Source organism: Cebus imitator, unplaced genomic scaffold (genome assembly GCF_001604975.1).
Source record: "Cebus imitator isolate Cc_AM_T3 unplaced genomic scaffold, Cebus_imitator-1.0 Scaffold652, whole genome shotgun sequence".
NCBI lineage: Eukaryota > Metazoa > Chordata > Mammalia > Primates > Cebidae > Cebus > Cebus imitator.
The window spans coordinates 649,667-654,669 of NW_016107967.1; positions in this window are offsets into that span (position 1 = coordinate 649,667).

A 5,003-nucleotide genomic window follows, 5' to 3' on the forward strand; every position below is an offset into this window, starting at 1 on the left:
TCCAGCAATTTTATTTCTAGAAATTTATCCCTCCATACTTAAACAACTGTATGGAGATTTATGCAAAATGATGTTTACTATAGCACTATTGCTAAAGGACCAATAGAAACAACCAACATATGTCTATTTGTTTGGGTTTAGTTGAATGAATTTTGCCACATCCATATAGTGGAATACCTCGCAGCTGTTACAGATAGATCTAGATACACTGAAAGCCATCTTTCCTTTAAAAAAAAATTATAAAATGTATATATGGTATCGTCCCACTTATGAAGAGACATGCTTACATATACATAAAAAAACTGTAGGATATGCAAGAAACTTAACAGTGGAGTGTGAAAAGTGGGTGACTGGGAGAAGGGGAATTCCACTTTTCATTTATCTTTCTGAACCCTTTGAATCTTTTTTTTTTTTTTCCTTATAATGAGCATGTATTACTTTTTTTTTTCTTTTTGAGATGGAGTCTTGCTCTGTCACCAGGCTGGAGTGCAGTGGCGTGATCTCAGCTCACTGCAACCTCTGCCTCCTGGGTTCAAGCAATTCTCCTGCCTCAGCCTCCTGAGTAGCTGAGATTACAGGTGTGCACCAGTCCAAGTCCCAAAATGGAAGAACTTGAAGTCCGACATTTGAGGGCAGGAAGCATCCAGCACGGGACAAAGATGTAGGCTGGGAGGCTAGGCCAGTCTCTCCTTTTCATGTTTTTCTGCCTGCTTTATATTCTCTGGCAGCTGACTAGACAGTGTCCACCAGACTAAGGGTAGATCTATCTTTCTCAGTCCAGACTCAAATGTTAATCTACTTTTGGCAACACCCTCACAAGACACACCCAGGATCAATACTTTGTATCCTTCGATCCAATCAAGTTGACAGTATTAACCATCACAGCATCCATCACTGGGATTGTAATTGTGTTGGAAAACTGTAGAAAGACTTCCTAGGAGGGCACTTGGGCAAGACTGCTTTAATTCCTTCACTCCCCAGCTAATTTAAAAAATAAGTATGTATTATATTCCAAAGAATAAAAATAATTACCATTACTTGCTTTCATGACATAAAGAAAAAAACTAACAGGCAATACTACTTATATTTATTCTCATATGGTATTTAAACAAGGCTCAGAAATTTTAGATTTATCAGAATCACAATAGGGTAATTTAATAGTGAATGTGCCTAATTAACTTAAAATGGATTAAAGACCTAAATGTAAGAGTGAAAACCATTTAGCTCTTAGAAGAAAACATAGGGGAAAAGCTTCATGACATTGGATTTGGCAATGATTTCTTGGATATGGCAGCAAGAGTACGGGCCACAGAAATAAAAATAAATTGGATTACATCAAAATTAAAAGCTTCTGTGCATCAAAGGCCATAATCATCAGAGTGAAAAGGAAATCCAAGGAATGGGAGAAAATATTTGCCAATCATATCTGATAAGGGTTAATATCTAACAACAAAAACAAAACAACCTGATTCAAAAAGGGTCAAAATATTAGCTGTTTGTATATTTTCTTTAAAAATGTCTATTCAAGTCCATGAAGAGATGCCCAACATCTTTTCCCTAATCATTAGGGAAAAGCAAATCAAAACCACAATAATACCTTACACTCATTAGGATGGCTACTATTAAAAAAAAAAAAAAGAAAGAAAGAAAAACTAGAAAATAACAAGTGTTGGCAAGGATGTAGAGAAATTGGAATCCTTATGAACTGTGGGTGGGAATGTAATATGGTACAGTTACAGACACTATGGGAGTTCCTCAAATATTTAAAAATAGAGGCTGAGCGCAGTGACTCATGCCTGTAATTCCAACACTTTGGGAGGCCAAGGCAGGTGGATCACTTGAGGTCAGGAGTTCAAGACCAGCCCGGCCAACATGACAAAACCCTGTCTCTACTAAAACTACAAAAATTAGCCAGGTGTGGTGGTGGGCACCTGTAATCACAGCTACTCAGGGGGCTGAGGCACAATTGCTTGAATTCAGGAGGCAGAGATTACAGTCAACTGAGATCGTGCCACTACACTCCAGCCTGGGCGATAGAGTGAGACTCCTGTCTCAAAAAATCAATCAATCAATAAAAATAAAAATAGAATTACCATATGATCTAGCAATCCAATTTCTGGTGTATACCCCAAAGAACTGAAAGCAGGGTCCCCAAGAAGTATTTGTACACCCATGTTCATAGCAGCATTATTCAAAACAGTCAAGAGGAAGCAACCCAAGTGTCCCACTGATGGATGAATAAACAAAATGTGGTATATACAACTGAATATTATTCAGCTTTAAAAAGGAAGGAAATTCTGACATGTTATAACATGGATGAATCTCAAGGACATTATATTAAGTAAAAAAAGCCAGTCACAAAGACAAAGACTGTGATTCCACTTATATGAATCCTTAGGCAAATTCAGAGAGAGAAAGCACAGTGGTGGTTGTCAGAGGACGCGGGGAGGAATGGGGAGTTGTTTAATCATAAGTCAGTTTTGCAAGATGAAAAAATTCTGGAGATTGCTTGCAAAACAAAGCGACTATATAATAGATAACCATACATACTTTAAAAAGATTAAGATAGTATATTTTGTTACATACATTTTATTACAATTTTAAAGTGAATATGCTTAATTTTACAGGGTGATAAGTACATTGCTTTTGACTCAAAGCTAGAAATTTAAGTCTTTGCACCAAATAACAAATTATATACCTTTTTTTGGTTTTTGTTTTTGAGACAGTCTCATTCTGTCACCTAAGCTGGAGTGCTGCAGCACAATCTCAGCTCACTGCAACCTCCGCCTCCTGGGTGCAAACAGTTCTCGTGCCTCAGCCTCCCAAGTAGCTAAGACTACAGTAACTTGTCACCATGCTAGGCTAATTTTTTGTATCTTTACTAGAGGTGGGGTTTTGCCATGTTGCCCAGGCTGGTCTTGAACTCCTGAGCTCAGGCAGTCTGCCAGTCTCAGTCCCCCAAAGTGCTAGGATTACAGGGGTGAGCCACTGTGGTGGGTCTCATATTACATACCTTCTTAAATGAGGAAGATTTATTTTGGGTCAAAGCCATAACAAAAGCTATTTGGTGAATGCCTTCTAAATGCCATGTACTTAACAAATATGGCAGTACCTTTAATCCTCACAAGGCAGGTATTTCTATTTTAGCTAATTTTTTTTTTTTTTAAGAGATGGGGGTCTCCCTATGTTGCCCTGGCTGGAATGCAGTGGCTATTCACAGGTGTGATCACAGCATGCTACAGACTTAAACTCTGGCTCAAGTGATCTTCCTGCCTTGGCCCCTGAGTAGCTGTGACTGTAGGTGTAGGCCACTGTGCCCAGATTTTCTATTTTATAAATAGGAAATCTTAGGCTCTGTAAGGTTTTGGGTTTTTTGGGGGGAGAAGTGGCAGAGCCAGAATTTAAACAGGATTGTGTGGTTCCAAAGCTCCTGTTCATTCCCCAATACCAAAGGCCTTGCCACACATGCTTATGTTGGGATCATTTCATTGTGATATTTCTTTAGCCTTAGTCTGCTAAAGTTCTAAAACTAAAAAGGGTAGAGGGAAAAAAAGAGACATCACCTTTAGTCATTCTAGGTCTGTGTGGCAGGTATTATTCATTATCTGTAGCAGAAAAAAGGAAACCACTATTACTACTGATGCAATTCTAAGTAGATTTTAAACATTTGGATGCAATCGCTTTACCATGGAAATATTTATCATATATTCTTAATTTTGGTTAAAATCATGTCTGGCATGATGCCTTCAGCAACTTACCATCCATGAAAAGGTCCTTTTCCATAGTCTTAAAATAAGCAGAATTTACTAAGGTTACATTTTTCAATATGTAGATATTTTTTAAAAATCTTGATTTTATAAAAAGGTGCTAATGTTTAATTCATTAAGAGACCTCCAGATGTGATATTTTCTCTATTCTGATATTTTCTAAATACTTACTCATAGCAGGTACTGTGCTAAATGCTTTACATGTATTGGCTCAGATACTCTTCTGCATTATCTATGAGGTGGTACCATTTCAACTGCTACTTTATAGATGAGGCATAAAGAAGTTTATTAATTTGCTAAAGGTTTCACAGGTGTAAATGGCTGAGCAGAGATTCAAACCCAGGAAGTCTGATTTGAGTTTGTGGTCTGGTGGGCAGTGTGGCTCAGTGGACAGGAACCTGGGCTTTTTCCTGTTAGAGTAGACATAGCTTTTAGCATAAGGAGGATTCTGCCAAAGTGATGACAAGTACAACTTGAATGCATATACAAATAACATTTATTAACTTAGGCTGTACAATATATTGATTCAGTCAAATAAAAAATATCTTACACAAAAACTGAAGTAAAATCTGTACGAGGCCATTCAGACTGAATTTTACATTCTGAATAAGACAAAGGGACAGTCATTCACTTGAAACAAAGCAAAACGGCTCCAATTCCATTTATTTGTTTGTTTGTTTGATGGAGTCTCACTCCGTCACCCAGGCTGGAGTGCAGTGGTGCGATCTCAGCTCACTGCAACCTCTGCCTCCCGGGTTCAAGTAATGCTCCTGCCTCAGGCTCCTGAGGAGCTAGGATTACAGGCATGCACCACCATACCTAGCTAAATTTTCTATTTTTAGTAGAAACAGCGTTTTTCCATGTTGGCTAGGCTGATCTCAGGCAATCCACCCACCTTAACCTCCCAAAGTGCTGAGATTACAGGTGTGAGCCACTGCTCTGGGCCTCCAATTCCATTTTGTAGGAGAGTGCATGAAGCTATACCAATCAGGCACTGTGGCTGGTCTGATATTGCCCACACCAGGGACCAGCCCATTGCCCAGACTCAGCCTCTGCGCAGGCTGCTTTGCTATTAAGGCAACAGTCTTAGGATCCTTGTTATAAAAGTTTAAACAAGGCCAGGTGCGGTGGCTCATGCCTGTAATCCCAGCACTTTGGGAGCCGAGGCAGGTGGATCACAAGGGCAGGGGTTCGAGACCAGCCCGACCAACATGGTGAAACCCTGTCTCTACTAAA